General features: G+C 45.3%; 2 non-coding genes and 1 pseudogene across 2 annotated transcripts; 1 reads left to right on the top strand and 2 right to left on the bottom strand.

Moving 5' to 3' along the window:
• Positions 1-5,682: 5,682 nt before the first annotated feature.
• Positions 5,683-5,754, bottom strand: trnag-ucc (transfer RNA glycine (anticodon UCC)). The gene has a single exon. It is a non-coding gene; the product is annotated as a tRNA-Gly (tRNA).
• A 647-nt stretch (positions 5,755-6,401) lies between these two features.
• Positions 6,402-6,552, top strand: LOC148634794 (U4 spliceosomal RNA; annotated as a pseudogene).
• Positions 6,553-17,548: 10,996 nt separating this feature from the next.
• On the bottom strand, positions 17,549-17,620 carry trnah-gug (transfer RNA histidin (anticodon GUG)). The gene has a single exon. It is a non-coding gene; the product is annotated as a tRNA-His (tRNA).
• Positions 17,621-18,756: the final 1,136 nt, after the last annotated feature.

Below are 18,756 nucleotides of genomic sequence, written 5' to 3'. Positions count from 1 at the left end.
GAGCTATGAACGATGAGGTTAAAGTCACATGCTCCTCTACTGAGAAGAGTGGAATCAAGTGGGTTGGGATTTGTGCCATGGTTAGACTGGCTACAGTGGCACTAAACTCCCTTAACAGGTCTTGTGTCAACATTCTGGCCTGTTGCACACAAGCATAAACCCACTGTATAACACCAACAATCATGTCCACTGGTTGGGGAATAAGATTTAACCCTGTTGCATAGGAAATTGCCTGTAGGGTTTTCCCTAAGCTTTCCAACTTTTGCTGCTGTCGATACAGTCTGTCACTACCCTCTGGCATCTCTGACCCCTGCCTTCTTGGGGCAGTCAGGGTGAGAGTGCCAGTAGCACACAAACCTACCAGAAAAAGCAAACGTGCAACAGTGGCGGCAGCAATCAGTCCTCCCAAAAGTCTTTTCGGGTGGCTGATCCCAGTCATCTCCTTCTGAGTGACTGTTGCCTTTCTAAGCTGGCGCAGCGTGTACATGGTGTCTTTCTCAGTATGCCATGTGGCATCTTGGGCACCAACATCCTGGAAATCTGGGGAGATCTGACGCAGCGGCTGATGCTGCTCCTCCTTTTCCAGGGCATCTGCTTTTTCGATTTGTTCATGCCTGTGCTCTAGGAACCCTGCAGGGGGCGGTGCAGCGGTGGAGCATGCCTGACCCTCGGCTGAGTGGTCATCTGGAGCACCTGAGTGATCTGGGATTGTTATCCCATTCTCACTGTTCAGGTCCACCCTGCACACTTCCTGATTGAGGAATCCCTCTATCGGCATGTTTACAATCGTTCGCTGGGCGTGGGTGTAGGACACCTGCTCGCTCCCCCCTTCCCTCGCTAAGGGTTCAGGGAGCTGCCCCAGCAGTGGGATAGCTAGTTCACTGTCTTTGAACTTACTATCACTCACCAGGCCCATGTCAGTGCAGGCGGGGATTCTGACACCCCTCTTTGCGATGTCCTGCACTGGCAGGCGGGTGACTTGACCATCCAGCTCCAGTCTGGGTGAACCACTGTTGGTCAGACTCAGACTGACAGACTGAGCTGGTGGCTGTAAGAAAACCGTCTCGGCTTTCATTCCCTGTCCCTTCTGGGGGACTGGGTGTGTTGGCAACCCTGCCGTTGAGGCAGGAACAATCAGGTCAGTCTCACTCACTACCTGGTAGTTGTGAGAAATAATGTTACCTGACTGCAGGTTCCCTGGGTCAAAGCAGAGGGAATCGGCATCTGGGAACAGGTGTGTCCACAGCGCAGTAGTCTCAGCGTCCAGCTGGACCTCCTGTCTAACCTGTGAATGTTGCACCAGGGGCACCTGGCGGTGGCCCTGTGACAGCTGCTCAAGCAGATCCTCACTAATAGAGGACCTCTCAGCGCTAAGGGTGAGGGCTACATCACCAACCTGCTCTCCTGCCATCTGGATCCCTTCCACCACTGCAGGGTGGTGGTCCTGACCCCTCTTGGGTGCCAGGGTGTACAGGGAAAGCTCCTTTTCATCGCCAGGTGGGGAGATCTGCTCCTCTTTAGGGATGTAAAAGGTGTGTGCTTTACCTGGTGGATCAGGCGGCTGCTCGGAGCAGCGCTCCTGTGGCAGGGAGGCTGTTGGGACCTCAACCGGGACAGGACTTCCCTGTATATCTGGGGAACAAGGAAATATTTTTATTTCTTGTCCAGAGGGAACAGAAGGAATCTCCGCATAGGCTTCTGTGTTCGGTGGGCACTGTGTGAGCACAGTCTGCCTCTTGGCCCCCCTTTCCTTCTGTACAGAAGGCTTAGGAGCCTTGACCTGTTTCCACACCTTGCCTTTCTGGTGATTCACCAAAGGTTCCTCTCTGAGTCGCATGCCCTTTCCTTTTTCTACCCGTTTGAGCTTGCCGTGTGACATCAAACACCTTTCAACCTCAGTGTCAATCAGTGTCTCACTGGGTAAGACATCTCCCATGGCAGCCTTGAGGTAAAAGCTTCTTGCTTTTCCTCTGCGTTTTACTGCCTGCTCTGTGACTTCAGGGGTGGAGTCAGCACTCACTTGGGAGTGGCTGACCTTATCCAGGCAGGAACCATTCCGCTCAATCAGATAGACTGAGGGAGGGAGAGGGGGCGGGTCTCCGCCTCCTCCAGTGGAGAGTATCAGCTCATTCACGCTTCCGGTAGCCTTGGGGAGCGGTTGTCCCTGTCCTAATAAAGCTTGTTCAAGCCTGGCCAGGCGGGCGGCTACTGAATCCTTTTGTTCAGTTTTTTCTAGCCCTTTCCCTCCCCTGGTGTTCTCATGGCACTTAGGACGCTGGGTGCGGTCCAGTGTGCCTGCTTTGGAACGGGGCTTAGCCAGCTCAGGAGCCTGTGCTCCTTCGAGCAGGGGGGAATTAACCCTCCTGGCTCCGACGGCGAACACAGTCGCTTTAACAGCTTTTTGCTCAGAGCGACTTTGGACATCATACTCCCAGGCTTTCTGCACGAATCTCTTGATATCAGTCATTTTCATGGTCTGGGCATCTATATGCATTAAGATCATCTTTCTGACTGACGGGTGGAGATTCGCAATGAATAAACCCTTGAAATGTGTGTTCTCTTCGCAACCCTCATCATTTCGCCCTGCAAAATAAGTTCGTCTAAGTCTCTCGTAATATTCGCGAGGGGACTCTGCTCTCTCGTGCTTAATGTTAAGAGCGTCGGCTATCGCAGCAGTCGGGTCAATAAACGCACTGTATTCCTCGATAAGTGCTTGACATAGCTGCTCAAAATCATTACAGACTTCTTTCATCTGCCTAGCCATCCACTCATGTACAGCTCTGCTGGTAGTTTTCCTGACCAGAAACACTTTCTCCTGTTCTGTGGCGTTTGGCAGGTACTGCAGGTTATACCTGAGGTCTTGAATATAACTCTCGATATTATTCTCTGACACTGCGGGGTCAAATCTCTCTATGTCCTTCGCTAGCTCTCTCAGAGAATGGAGGTTTATTCTCCTAGCTTCTCCGCTGACGGAGATATGGAAGAGATCGTGGTCAGACCTGTCGCTGCTAGAGAGAGTGCTTAATAGCGACTCGAACTCAGACCTTTTAGCAACCATCGTTAAACTTAAAGAGTATTACTTTTAAGTACGAAATCACAGTTTTACCACAGAAAACCACAAGATCAAGTGTGCAATCAACCCGGTAGATCGCAAAAGATCACAAAACAATCAAGCACTGCTTAAAGAGCAAGGGGAACTTTTTTTCCTTTCGGCTTTCAGCACACTGTATTGTCGTGTATGAAACCCGCGGCGTTTTATATTGAATTATTCCGCTTGGTTGACTCATTTCAGTCTTGCCACGCCCGTGCCAGGGACGCCAAATAATGTAGTGATTCATAGCCGTTTCAGGGACGCCAAATAAATGTTAGTGGCTCTCTGAAGGCACCCTTCTGTAGGGTTTGGGCATTTACTGAGACAATTATTAATTGTAGCAGTAAATCACAAAGTTGATTCTTTTGGTGGCTTTAGAATCCAACCATGCGACATAACTCAAACAACGCACACACACAGGTACTAATACACGAGGATACATTTATTAATACATAGAATATGCCTTAAACTAACAGATCTTATCGAGAGGGTTATCAGAATACAAAAGATATATATTCAATCAGTTACGAAGTGTTACATATATCAAGAGGACATACGTTCAGTATATCATTCATTAAGACCGTTTCATAAATGAACTTGGTTATAACTTCTACATTAGATACTCGAAACAAGTACATAACTCTTAGGAATTAAATTGATATCAACTGGTTGGGATAACAATTGAATTATTGAGCTGTAATGCATTGAAGTTGAATACTCATCCAATCTTTGGGGATTCAGATCTCCTGCGGGCACAAAGAAACAGTTGCAGGCTGTTGCTGTCCAATCCGCGCTCTCTGGCTCGGTGCCAGGCTGTGCGTTGCTGATGCTCACTGACCGGCTAGTTAGTGTTGGCTTTAACTAGCAAAGTTTGTGCACAGGAGAAAAGATGACTGTGGGTCCCAGCAAGTCAGGAAGAGGACTGGTTCGTTCCTGATGAAGAGCTAGTTCTGAATAGTAATTCAGCTTTCCACAGTTCCGACCTGTTCAGGAGGCCTGCTGCTGGTTACTCTCTGGCAACCTCCACTCTAGACTCTTAGAACAAAGGAAAGTTCTGGCACTCGGACACACTGGCCGTTCCGTGGTTGTCCGGGCTGAGTCTCAGGATGGTCAGGAGGCGCGCTGCGAGAATGTCCTGCCCTTGGGAGCCTTCTGCTCCTGGGCCGTCCTGCCCTGGAATTCTCCTTTGAATTCCCTTTAGAATTGTTGGATCTGAATCTTGTTGAATCTCCCTTTCTGAATCTCTCAGGCTCTCTGTGTTGCCTGTTTTTACCTGGAGGAACTTCAGCTCATTGATTGGCTGAAAGTTCCATGGGCATCAGAGTCCCACGTGGGTTACTCGGCCCTACCAGTCCCTGATTGGTTGATCAAGGTGAGATATGAGTCACTTAGTCCTGACACTTAGGAATGCAATCCAGATGTCCAACTCGCACTCCCTAGACAGATAGGCGCCAATGGGTGACCATTGATCATGATAGCCAGGCTTAGCTAAGTGCATCCCCCTTTGGGAGCTGTCCTTGGACCTTAAATCACCTTGCATGAATGGTTTCTCTGTGGCTGCACCACAGAGATGAACAGAGAAATGAGGCCTCATTTGGGAAGCTCAGAAACACTTAATTCTGCCTTATTATTAAGCCTCGCCGCTACATTAGTATGATGAATGCATCGCTTGTGTCAGGTGTTGTACCTGATCAATTTAAGGTAGCGGTTGTTAGACCACTCCTTAAGAAGTCAAATTTGGATCCACAAGTTCTTAACAACTACAGGCCTGTCTCAAAGGTCCCATTTCAATCTAAAAGTCGTGAGAGAATAGTTGTTGCTCAACGTCAATCGTATCTGGATTCAAATAATATACTTGAGAAATTTCAGTCTGGTTTCTGAAACTGCATTAACAAGAGTCGTAAATGATATTCTCTTAGCTACTGATGCGGGGAATGCAATAGTGCTAGGTTGCAACAGTGCTAGGAATGCAAATGTTAGGTTGCGCTTCTTCGTGCTGCATCGTCGGCATGAGTGGAGCTTTTTAAACGTCTGTACTTACTGCGCCCCATAAGAAATCGTTTGTCCCCGTTCAAAAGAGATTGTGCGATGTCCTGCAGCATTCGCAAAGCAAATCTTTGACAGTTTGAAAAGAGGAATTTATTCTGCTTATTGTGCGTGCAGTAGTTTCAAAGTTGAACGCCTTTACACGATCTGCTGCAGTTTTCAGTGGGCGGGCTTTGTCAAATGGCTTGGTAAAACGCACGGTGTTTCGGCTCTGGAAACATCATGAGCAGTGTCCTGCATGTTTTCTGTGTATAGCTGTCTTTTAACGCATACAGAATTCATTCGAAATCATTGATTTCTCCAAATAACAAGGGTCCCTTTTTGAACCTGCGAGAAGCATTCTTTCAATGTAACAGATTTACTCCGGGGAAAGGCAGCATGACATTGAGAGTAGCTCAAGCTTTCAGCACCCGTATCGGACTGCGTGTATGCAGACACCGCTCAGAATCCCCTGTAAGATTCTCCTTCAATTCCGTTTTGCAGTGCTTTAGCTCTTTCAAAAGGCTTCGCTAGTCACAATCCAAGGCTCGTGACAGCATCACCACTGCGTTGGCCAGGAATCAAACCCGGGTTAACTGCTTGGAAGGCAGCTATGCTCACCACTATACCACCAACGCATGCCAACAGGAGCCCTGCAGGACACCACCAGAGAATGCTCACGATTTCGGAAGCTGTCTCTGGGACGTGCTGATTCCACACATCCTGAATAAATCATGATATTGTTAGTTGCTGTAGCTAGACGTTCAAATGAGTTTCATGGCCAGATGGACTGTTTCCTCCAGCGGTATAGTATTGCAGTGAGACAGCACGATGCCTGCAAGACTATGTCACGCTAAACGCCACAGATTGTGTTTGTCCGTTCGTGTCAGTCGTCCTGCAGCCACGGGAAGTGGGACACAAACATGCTGCAATGCTTTCAAGACGTTAGGATTTGTTTGTGCAACATCCGAGAAGAGTACTTGTGGCTTGAATGTGAACTGTACGTGCCCGCCCCCTTTCCTCTGTACTGCAGTTCCTCCCGGCATGCCCTTCGTCATTGTTCTGTCATCTTGTATTTAAAGGGTTGTATTTCTGCTGCTGAAAATAAGCAACGGTTTTCTCACAACGGCCTTTGTTCCCGACGGAGCCCTTGTCTGTCATGAAATTCTTCAAAACCTCAAGCTAGAAGAAGAAGACGACAAATATGAAGCGTTACAGCAACGACATGCCATGAGACGATTGATAACGATTTCCATAGGATCCCCGCGGTTGCCTGGCAACCGTCAGCTTTGCGCAGTGGCAGTATCGTAGCCTGTGAGGTTTAGCCGAGGCGCGATTATTGCTAGTTGAAAGCTTTTCCCAATACCCCGGTATTCTCGTACATTCTCGATGAGGTCAAAGGTGCAGGAACACTGTATTTAGGATGTGTTTGCACTTATTCTGTGTCTCTAGCTTCAACACAGCGATATATATATATACTCACTGATTGTTTGGTACATGCCCAGGGCAATAATCATTATGAGGATTTATTTCCAGATGTGCTAGGGGTAGTGTTGTGAAATACTTCAACACACTGGATCGCAGGTTTAAACCCCCTGCACTCTTACTCCTTAAAAACCAACAAATGCAGATATGTAGCAATCATATTGTAGCAGACACTCATTTGCCTGTTTCACAAATGATCATATTTTACTAGAGATTCTGTTTGGGATACGGATGTGCATTCTGACAGCAATCTCTTTCAAAAAATGATTTTACCTTATCGCGGCTTTGCCCTTCTTGCCTCTTTGGACAATATCTCCATCTTGTGGTCGTTGTTGGTAATGTCTAGACAATATCTCCATCTTGTGGTCGTTGTTGGTAATGTCTTCTTATGCCCTTTTTTATTTCAATTCTCTATTAGTTGATTCTAGAATCAATACAGTTGAAAACATCAATTTTATAGCAGACAATATGACATTATTTATGGTCCAATTAGAAATTTATTACCCTGTTTTTAACATAATAACAAATTAAAATTAAGTTTGGAACACCAGGGAACATAAAAAATGATTTTTAGGAAAACCATGAGGTTCTCTGTGTCCGATGCCTGCAAGGGGAGAAAGCTAGAATCCTTTGATTTTTCAAAATTTGAAAATAAACATCAAATAACAACAGCTTTCATTCCTAGGAGTGAAAAACAACCATTTTTGAAGACATATTAGTTTCTAAAACACTACAATAAAGTTAAAAACTTCCGTTTTATATCACATTATTTTTAGTGAAATTAGTCATTTTTTGCACTATTTTTAATAAAATCTCTAATTAAAAGTGATTAAAATTAAGTTTGGAACAACAAGGAACACAAAAAAAAGATTTTAAGGAAAAAAATGATGTCTTCTGTGCCAGGTGCCTGAAAGGGGAGAAAGCTAGAATCCTACCCAGGCTCCTGGAGCTCTTTCCTGGCTAAAGGAGGGTGAATCCATCCCCTTCAAAGCTCCATGAAAAAATGATATTTTTAAATTTGAAAAAAAAAAAACATTATAGAACAACATCTCTTTGTCCACAGAGTGCAAAAATCCAACTTTGAAAAAAATCCATTGACTGGTCCCTGAATCCTGAAGTTTCTTTGCATGATATCAGGCTTGCAACCACTTTCTGGAAAATGATGAAAAATGCCAAAAATGAAAAAAAAGTTATCAATTCTAGAGCCTAAGAGGAAAACAAGAGAAAGGTATATCTCCAAATAATTTTATGTGCTTCAGAAGAGCCCAGGAAAGTTTTTTGCATACATGAAACCACGCCCGTTTGCACGTAAGAGGACATGGTTGCACACACGACTGCATGAAAGCACGCGTGCATGCGAAGTCATCCTGTTGAGCATTTGAAAAGCCGCACCACGCCACACTTGAAATAGCTCTTACATTAGTGGTAGACGCAGGAATCGCCTTTTTATTTACGCTCTTACCAACGCGATGGAAAGCAAAACAAAGCAAAGCAGAGCAAAACAAAACGAACAAACGAAAACCCTCACGTCCCGCACTTGCATATAACGCCGTTACGTGCCCAAGCGGTATTGTACATCATCCTAGAACTGCACCCCGGGGCGTACGGTATATGGGAACGAGCACACGCCACGAATCGTCTCGAATCACTCCCTACAGCTGTAAGGCACCGTGAAGCGTGCGCCCCCAACATTCTTCTTTGCGCATCTGTGAAAGGTAAACTCTTGAGCAAACTCTGAACCAGCTCTAAGGAAACTAATCCGATTAAACGTTAGTTTGACTCATCTTTTTACGCTCAGTGCTGGATTGCTCAAACTCCAGCTAGGGTTAGGGTTAGCATTCCCACGCTACTTAGACACTTTGTTTACGCTCAGTGCTGGATTTTGGGAACTTCAGGACGAGTGGGAATTTTCTCCTCTCTGTCCATTCTGTTTTGTTTTGGAGACTCTTGGCTGCCTATGTTGTACAGTGCAGCGTGAAGGAAACATTTTCCAAAACTGTGTCAGCTCAAAAGTTAACACTTAAGCAAGTGTTCTCATAACTTTAGGAGGTTTCGTGAAAATGCTACAGGCGTGCCAAAATCGTTTTTTTAAATTCAAGGTGACTTTACCGCGGTTTTCATTTTCAGATTGTGAATCAAAAAAGGCATTTAATTAAACACACGATTGCGATTTTAATCAATTACTGTATTGATTGAAAGATACATTCTGTACAGATACAGTACAGTCACATTCTCCTGTCGTCCAGTGGTGTAAAACGAATTAGCAGGTGCTTGAGATAACATCCCACTGAGTGGAATGTTCTCATTTGTTCTCAAGTGTAAAAAGAGGTGATAATTCTTAATAATTCCGTGTCGCATTAACTAACCTCTTCAGTTTATTCCGCCAGACAGTACATTAATATAATTATATCATTATTAAGTTGTTTAGATACGCAATTCCATATTATATTCCCTGTTAATCAAATTCTAAAAGTATGCATTTGTTAGATAACAAGCGAATTCACAGAAAAGGTTAAAATACTATCACTTTTCACAAAGTATATAATCCTAATATGGTCAGAAGGAGCACGTAAAAATGTTTCCCAAATAACAACATGTAAGACTTTGATGCTTAAAATGTTTAGGGAGAAATGGAATACTGGTGTGTATTTTTTTCTTTAAACTACCAAGACCAGCAATATACAGTACAGTTTACATACATTAATATGTTTATATTCCTAAATTAAAATCGTTTATGAGCATGTGAAAGGCATGGTGAATTGGAGATTCTCAAGATTTACATTGTATGATTGGAAATGAATGCGTGATCGATCAACTAAATGCTGTGGTGTTACTTTTTGTCAATGAAAAAATAAACTCTTTTCGTTTACAAAGACGGTTACAAAGAATGTGGACCAGGGTAATACTTTGAGCTTACAGCTTGTCCAAGGTCATTCATTATTAATACTCTTAGTAATATCTTCAGTAAAGACTTTGATGCATAAAATATTCCTGCATAATTAAAATATTTATGATAAAGGTGGTAGGTTGTGTACTTTTGTCCAACAGAACAATCTTGCTTTTATAAAATATACCGCCTTTTTAATGTTTAATGATTAACATGCTGTAATACACTGTTTAAATTTAAAAGTCTAAAGAGTATACACCTTAAATTCTTAATTGAATAAAGATTGTCCCTCAGCAGTGATCAGGATTCAAAACTGACGTTTTCTGGTGACAGCTCAAATGCTGTACAGCAGAGGTTGACCTTTATTAGCTCCACCTGGCGGTTTTACAAGGTGATTCCGGATACTATTAACATAATCTAATTTGCGTCCGGTATGATGCGGTATACTGCGACACTCCCACCGTGTTATACCGCAGCATACCCCGCTTGTTTTGAATGGCTGCATATGTATATAGACTCTATATATACATTTGGTGCATGCCACAATTTTGGATGGTGGTGGAGGAATAGGGATTTTCTCAACACGGCAGGGACTCCAGTTAAGAATGCTGGGTTTATCTCTGAACTATTAGAAGCTTTGCAGCTACTGACTGAAGTAGCTGTGGTAATGTGTAAATCACATAATAAAGAAATGTTTCCAGTAACTCGAGGGAACAACTTTGCAGATGCAACTGTCAGGTGAGCAATACTTGTAGAACAGTAGTCTGAGACCTCTGTGAAGCAGAGAAATGGACATGGTTAGAAAAGATTATGGGGCTGCAGGATGATGGGGTGTGGAGCTGACAGCACACCAGACGCCCTGCATGCCCTCACAGCCTAATGCCCTTTATAGCCCGACAAATGCACTCTGTTGGACACCCAGGTGGGAGTCAAATGGTGTGCCGGTTACCCAAAACTGGGTGAGAACCGGGTTTGAAGCAGTAACCACTTATGTGGTATCTGGATGTAATGTTTATCAAAGGAACTCAACTCAGTTCAGGTGCGGGTGCAACAGCTCAAAAGGCCTGCTCCTGAGGAACCTTTCAAACCTGGGAAATTGAAAATTGTAAAGGGAAACCTGGGCTCTTATAATCTGTTTTCCCAGTGGGTTGCTGCCACTGCCTCTGTGTCTACCAAACACTTGATAACAGAGATAAGCCCTCGGTGGGCACTGCCCTGCCCCTTGTATTATGATCAAGGAACACACTTCACGGGGAAGGTGTGTCAGGCTGTGGCTGCATTGTTCGGAGTGAGATGGACTGAGATCATCCTCAGTCTGCTGGAACAGTGGAATGAAGGAACAGATCTCTGAAAGATTGACTAGACATCAGACTGAAGGAACGCCATGGGATGCGGGCTGGATCAAACAGAACTGTGTAACAGCCTGTTTGATATCATCACGGGCCAATCAATGAAACTTCCTGGAGGGACGAATTTAGCTGGACGAATGGATTGTTGAATTTGCTAATTCCCTATTGTAGTATTGTAGGTTGCTAGGACTTAGCAAAGCACATCTATGATGAAGAAAAATATATATCATAATTATAATCCAGATGATTGGGGCATTGGTGCATGGCTACAGTCTGTGCTAGGAACATGGAGAGGGTCTCTGGTTCAATACATATTTGTGGGTCTGGTATTATTCGTTATGATCATATCGTTAATATCCTGTTTGAAAAACATGTGGACTAAAGCTGCTGCTTCTGTGCTAATTGTACGCCCTGAAGGGATCATGAAGGTCAAAAAATGATTTCATGGGAAAGGTTCTCTTATCTAGTGGCAGAACCTGATGGGTAGAACAATATAGCTTTAAGGGGGGTTACCCTTGGGAGTGATTCCCCTAGATGCAAATGATTATTGTGGTTTGTTTGTTCATAATAAGATGTTTTGCAGGAACGGAACAAAGAGAAATTTTACAACTTCAGCTAGAATTGTTCTGCAAAACGTCACAGCTGAGGCAGGGGAACAATGTGTAGATTTTTCTAAGAGTTATTACCCAGTTGTTGACCAATCTGTTGACCAATGTTGACCAAAAAAGCCTAAGATTATGCTGGGCTCCAGCCCACAGGGATTTACCTGTGCTGTAAGAACTAATGAGTGAATAAGGAGACTGGATTCTGGTGAAAGACTTCAGGAAAAAGAAATGGTGTTCACTCAGGTGGAGGGGGCTGTACCAGGTGCTGCTGACCACTGCCACTGCTGTGAAGGTCACAGAAATGGTGCCCTGGATTCATGCTTCCCACTGTAAAAAGGTCACAAACGAACTGAGCAAAGCGCAGGAGTGATGTCTCCACAAGGACAGATGGGGATAACCTGCTTGGGACTGATGTGCACAGCCCTTTTCCTTTTTATGTAGAAGCCTGTCACCACCCCAAAAGAGGAAGAATCTAAACACGAAGCCTCTTTGTATACAAACTGGCTGAATGAAACTGATAATGAGGGGGATATGAGTAATTTGTGGTATAAATTTATAAATCATACTGTAAAGTTAAAGAAATTTAATGCATCTTGTTATATATGTGCTTTAATGCCTCATTCTACAGCCTCACCCATGCGACTTTTTATGAAATGTACTCTTTTATTAATATCACGTTAGAAGGCTTAGACGCTATCAAACAAGAATTAAGGGGAGTTAGATTAATGGCACTTCAGAACAGGTTCGTGCTGGACCTTCAAAATGCAGCATCTGGAGGAGTCTATGCTTTAGTAGGAGACTCCTGTTGTACATATATTCCAGCTAATGACTATGATTACGGAAATCTTACGCTCGCTATTCAGCATTTGAAAGAACTAAAAGACAAGGTGAATAAAGAGAGAGGCATAAAAGATACACCGGCTTTTCTCTCCTGGTTAGAATCACTGTTTGGGCCAGGGGGAATGTTTTTCTTTTAAGTTACTAACACCGATTATAGGGGCTGTGATACTTGTCTTCCTGTTTTTATGTTGCTGTATGACATGTATTATTCCAATGCTTCGAAATATGGAAATATGGTACCTAGGGGGATAAACTGTTCATCCTTCCAGTCTGGAGAATTGGCAGCTGTCTGACGTCAGTAAGTGATCCTTAAAAAATTAATAGTTCCATGACAGTGTGCATCACCAGAAAATCAATTTAAATGCATTAAAACTCTTGTTATCCTTCTGATCATTGAAGTGTCATTGCCCCAGCACTGTATACTCTTACTTTTGACGCCTGTCTGAAGTTGGATCCATTTCTAAGAATGGTGACTCACATATCCTCATGCTCAACTTTGGCTCAACCACACAAACTATGAAGTTAATCATCTGCTTTTGCTCCAAGATTTATGTTACTAGGCTCTCTCCTGGGGATCCTCGTGTTCAAACATTGCCCTTATTGTGGATGATCCATGACAGAATTCAGGGAATTCAGAATTCTGATACCTCAGCTCAGATTCTGACTGGGCAGACTGTCATTGCCTGGTGTGAATGTGTGCATATCTGTTTTTGTGCATGTTCTGTGGCCTGTTGTACAGTACATCACAAATGAAAGGGAAATGGAAAACTAAAATAAGACTCAAGTGTTTTATCTTTCATTAACAGTGTTTCATTAGTATCTGTGCTAGATCCTGTCGTCCACTGCTTACCACGACAGGCTCTAGCACAGGATAGCAGCTAATACATTTAACAATCTCACTGCACAATGTTGTATATTCAAGGGCTGATCTTCTGTACTTTTTCTTTCACTTTTCATTTCCTAGAAACTCAGTCCTGCCAGGAATAATCTGAGAACAAAATCAATCTGAGTGAAAATCTAAGCAGAGGAAGATTGTTTTACAGAGTCAACAAGGTCTAATTCAAGGTCATCAGCACTAACAACATTCTCTCTGGAGACAGGCGATAAGAAAATTGAAAGTGTGTATTGTTACACAACAGCAGAGACTATGAGTTATGCTATCATGAGAGTGGTGATGGATTTTTTTCATTGCTTAGTTTTGCAGGTTCTGTACATTTGAACATTCAAAGTGACTAAAGTAAAGGAGTTTTCCCTTTTTACCACATAATTCCCAAAGATCAACACTAATAGAAAGCCTAATTCCAGCCAAGATTCAATTACTGTCTCTCAGGCATCCCAGCAGTGGATTTCATGACTTCAGACAGCCATCTTTATCAGTGGAGAACTCAATGCTCTGAGGTTTACTGGCAGAGTCTCACACTGGGTAATATGTTGGTAAATAATGTCCTATGGAATTCTACTATTGATCAATTCTACTATGGAACTGCGATGTGTCCTGAAAAAATCTTCTATGATAGTGGTACAGTCCATCACACCCCACCTACAGCCTTTAAAAGAGAAAAAAAAATTCTGATATTATGGTGGAAAAAGAGCCCTGGAATCTTTGTAGAAGGACAAAAGACGGAAAGAATGGCCAGTGTAACCATGGCGAAGAGAAGGGAAATATTGGAGAGAGCTTTTTTCATACACTTTTTATCATTGTTTTTCCAGCCCAACAATGATCAACAAATATGGGCAGGCGTCCTGTGCCAAATCCAATCTACCTTTCTTCCAAGCAAACAGGAATGTCAGTGAATTAAATATTGACATATGAAAATACCCAAAAATATACAATCACACATATGCAGTTTGAGCAAACATAAGACAATACCCAAGTACCACAAACTACCAGGCATCATTAGCAGTTCAGGTGGGGAGCTGTGTCAGCATGCGTAGGCTGCAAAGGAACAAGTAATAGGTCTATTCCATGCTTAAAAGAGAAGAAAGAAAACACAACATTTCAGCCGTGGAGCCCTCACACCTGAAGAAGGGTCCACGGCCGAAACGTTGTGTTTTCTTTCTCCTCTTTTCATCTAGTGTCATTAGCCAGTTCCTGTCAAAATAAAATAGAAATGGATAACATTCTAGAGAGAGTTTGAAATACCAAGGTACAATTTAAACCATATTTCTTCCACTACAACCACAATATTTTGGAGAGATCGCTGAGCCTAACTGTTCTGGCATGCCCGTTAGCCTCCGTCCTGCTTCAGCAATGAATGCAACGGGGCACATTCTGAGGGAGATGCGGTCAATCAGGTTGCAGGAAAACCACACTATGCTTTTTTTTGAGATCCTGAAAAGGACAGAGGGACCATGTATATGTGTGCAGCTGGATATGTAATTGCAGGTGGCGTAGCAAATTCTGCTGAAGCCCCACTGCCTGGTGTGGACGGTAGCTGTGCATGTTGCAGCAGAATTGTGCATGTGAGATCAAGGGGGCATGTCATGTGTTTGAGCACTTCACTCCCTTCCGGAAGCACGTGATTCCCTGAGTCCCAAAAATTTGTAAGTTCTTTGGATGACCTGTGGACCGATCTTTCACGATGAAGAATTCCTTAAGAAGAATAGATCTCGGCCCACCATCCCAATGCCTCCATCTCAAAACAGCAACCTCCCACTGCCCTTAGTCTGCAAGGCAGTCCTTTCAAGTGCGATGATGACGCCGGGACCTTCGTTGCCTATTGTACGAGCTGAACTTTTGTGCTCATCAATTCAACGCTCTTTCCATCAACTCATCTTGTCTTTTGACGCTTCGTGTTTTGTGCTCCTTTGACTATCGGCATATCGGGTGACTGCAAACACTGAAGTTCTTGCTTACGGAGTGTGGAACAGTGTTTTCAAGTGATCGCTGTTCTGTCATGTTGACGCCGAGTGAATCTTTCTTTGGCAACATGGGCAGGCTGACAGCAAAAGTAATGGCAAATTTCTTGACTTATTTCTGAATGTGAATGTTCTTTAGAAAAGGGATGCGGCGTTGCTTCTCCCCCGTGTAAAGGTCACGCATTCCAGACGTGGTTATGAGCGAACAGTTGCCGCAAGTGTTTGAAAAGAGCAAGAGAGGAAGCAGCCCTGCCCCGTGTGAGGATCAAACTCAGGACCTTCAGATGATGAGACTGACGCGGTACCAACTACGCCAATGAGGCCAGCTGCAGTGCACAGCCGGAAAGTTTGCCTCATATGGATTTCAGTCGCCCGTTCCCCAATCTTTAGACGCCCTCTGCTGGATGTTGCATTTGCCTTTTGATCTCACCGATACTTTTTTGGTCTGTTTCTGTTGCGAGTCCGTTTTTCAGATCTCACCTAGCACAAGTCTCTCTGGCTGAAGTGGCCTCTCCGCTTCAGCATCGTGCCCTCACTCAGCCATTAAAAACGTCACTCGGACTTCTGACATGCTGACATGAAATGTCAAGAGAGAGTGGCGGAGACGCTTAAGGCAGAGAGAAGATGAAGAGGGGGCGTGGCTGCGAAATGATTGACAGCTGCATGACGCTCTCCATGCAAGGCATGACCGCAGGCTAAAGGACACCTTTCGGCACATCAAGCTCTAAGCACACACCTGGAGGACGTGGGAAATGATCCCGCTACCTCTCGCATGCAAAGCAAGCGCTGTACCATGCAAGCTAACCCCCCTCGCTGGGGCTCATGCCTCGGTGTCGCCTAGTGCCGCTTGTTCCCCTCTTACCGGGTGCAGTTCACTGCCCTTCGTCTGCAAGGCAGTCGTGTAATTGCGGCTTTCTTGACTTATTGATGAAGGTCTGACTGGACGAGCGAATGACACCTCTCCCCCGTCCTCAAGCTCGCTGACAGAATAAAATGGAAAGTGCTGCCGTGGCTCATTGGTTTAGGGGTATGATTCTCGCTTAGGGTGTGGGGGGTCCTGGGTTCAACTCACGGATGAGCCCTTGTGTGCTCTTTTTGTCCTCGTCCACAAGACTGGGAACTGATATCCACATCACCTTGCAGCATCTGCTTATGGCAAACGATGGAATGTGACTAATGACTGAACGAGCCTGGTGAATACTCATCACGTGGCACAATGAGAGCGTGCAGTCAGCTGTCCAAGGCAGCAACCTCATTGCTCGTTCAAAAGAACACGTACTGAAAACTCATCACCACTATGTCGTAAATGAGCACCGCGATCGCTTGTTGTCATGCGTCCTTACTTGGGAAATGCAGAAGCAAAAACTGCCCTCTCTCAGCCACCGAAACGTGTGCGGCTGGCCTTGCACTCTCTGCGCCTCGCATATTTATGGAGCTGTCTGCTCTTCTTTCTGTTGAAGTACGCAAGTTACGGGGCGTACTGCAGACTATGATGTGCTCAATGACAGCTTTCAAGATTTGAAAACTATGAGCTTGATGGCTCAAGTCGAACGAATGTGGTTGTTACGCAATTGATGATCAAACGCACGTATTCTAACGATTCGTGAGAGTATGTTCTAAAGGTCCCTGGCTCGATCCCGGGTTTCGGCATTTTGTTTCATCGCGCCCTTTGTTCCTCTCTCCAGCGCCCCCTGCCTAAAGTGACGCTTCCCTTTCTCAGCCCGAAACGCAAGCGAGACACCAGCAGCTGTCCCTGCAGGTTTCCGTAGTGTAGCGGCTATCACGTTCGCCTAACACGCGAAAAGTCCCCCGGTTTGAGACCGGGCGGAAACAGCCACGTTTTGCACGCTCCTGTACTTCACAGAGGTATTGAGCGACCGGTCATTTGTTCCCAATGTATTTCCGGTGCCTTCATGCACTCTTGTACCAAACGCACGTTCCTTCTGTACGCGGAGCCGATCATTTGCAATTGGGCTGTGCCGACAGACCAGGACGAGCTCTGTCGGCTCAAAAGCAGCGCAGGACCTGCAAGAACAACAGAAAGATTAGCATCCAGCGGGGGCTTCTTAGTGAGCCCAAGATCTCATCAAGAATCGGCTCCAGCAACAGGGCTGGGCGCATTGTTCCATTCTCCGATCACTCTCGGTGTAAACAAGTCCCTTCTGGTCTCTGCTTGAATTGCACTTTCCTGCGTTTGCTTTGGTGTAACTGGCTTCCCCTGCATGGGCGAATGTGAAGAAGATCCTTAGTAAGTCATTGAAGAAACCCGAGAAGAGGTCGGAGTGGCCTCTGTCGTTCATCAACGATCCAGTCAGGCAGTACTCCTCTGTAAAGCGCCGTTCGTTCACATCGATTGGCTTTTTTTTGCCTTCATTCGTGCAAGTAGTAAAAGTAGACGCCCCTATTCTGCCGTGACCCGGATTCGAACCGGGGTTGTTGCGGCCACAACGCAAAGTACTGACCACTATACGATCACGGCGAGTTACCGATACACACGTGGCAAGGCGGAAAAGGGTGTGCTCTCTTCATGTGACATAATTCGGAAAAGTCCTGACGTTGCATTTCAACTGAGTCCCAGTATACATCGACCCTTCGACACTCTGAGTGACAACTCTCTTGCGTGTTTTCTCATATTTCTGTAGTTTGCTTGCATGATGCCCGGAACAGCAGGGTTGTGCGCTCCCATATGGTCTAGCGGTTAGGATTCCTGGTTTTCACCCAGGCGGCCCGGGTTCGACTTTGGTATGGGAACGTGTCAGTTTTGCCTCCTGCTTTCCAAAAGATCAGCACTGTGTACGAAGGAGCCGCATTAAAACTACTCAAACGTGCAAAACGTGCGAGAAGAGGGGGTGCTTGTTTCCAGCCGAAACTTCTCGCGTGTGAGACGAGCTGACCATCGCTGCAGGAGGTGGGAGGGTTACTCTGGTAGACAGGGCTGACCTTCGGCAATAGGATTTATACTCTCCAAGATGATATTTGCACTTTCTGGAGAGGCGATTATCTCCACTTCAGTAGCCCGATTTCGTCGATTGCGTGGAGAGGGCTGTAGAATGTGGCGCCGCCTTTCCTGCTCCGTCCATGACAGGCGTGCTGGTCTCTGGAGAGAGAGCACGGTCCATCAGCGCACTCCAATAAAGGCACTGGAAGCCGCTGAATCGCATTGGCGAAGCTCAGCACTGGGCCGCTGGGCACATCTTACCACTGTTTCCGTAGTGTAGTGGTTATCACGTTCGCCTCACACGCGAAAGGTCCCCGGGTGGAAACAGACTTCAGACTTCTTTTGTCGCCACGCACAAAAGGGGATTGGGGATTCGCCTAGCGCTGTGATCGAACAGACCCACTCACCTCTTAGTGTGGCGGGATCTGCACAGTGCATGTCGCAGCGCATCCTGCTTTCACTTCAATGCGCGTCCTGATGTACCCCGGTTCTCCCGCGTGACAGGTGGGGACAGGTGACAGGTCCTATACTAACGAGGAAGACATCGCTCTCTCCGACCCCCGGCATCGTGTCCCGACCCACCGTGCTGGAAGCCGACGCGTGCTGTGATTCCTTTACGGAGCAGAAATGACAACTGAGGAGCCGAGAGATCATTTCAGCATTTCGCGTCTGAACGG

Source organism: Lepisosteus platostomus, unplaced genomic scaffold (assembly GCF_059453375.1).
Source record: "Lepisosteus platostomus isolate fLepPlt1 unplaced genomic scaffold, fLepPlt1.hap1 Scaffold_30_H1, whole genome shotgun sequence".
NCBI lineage: Eukaryota > Metazoa > Chordata > Actinopteri > Semionotiformes > Lepisosteidae > Lepisosteus > Lepisosteus platostomus.
This window is presented reverse-complemented; position numbering and strand designations above follow the sequence as displayed.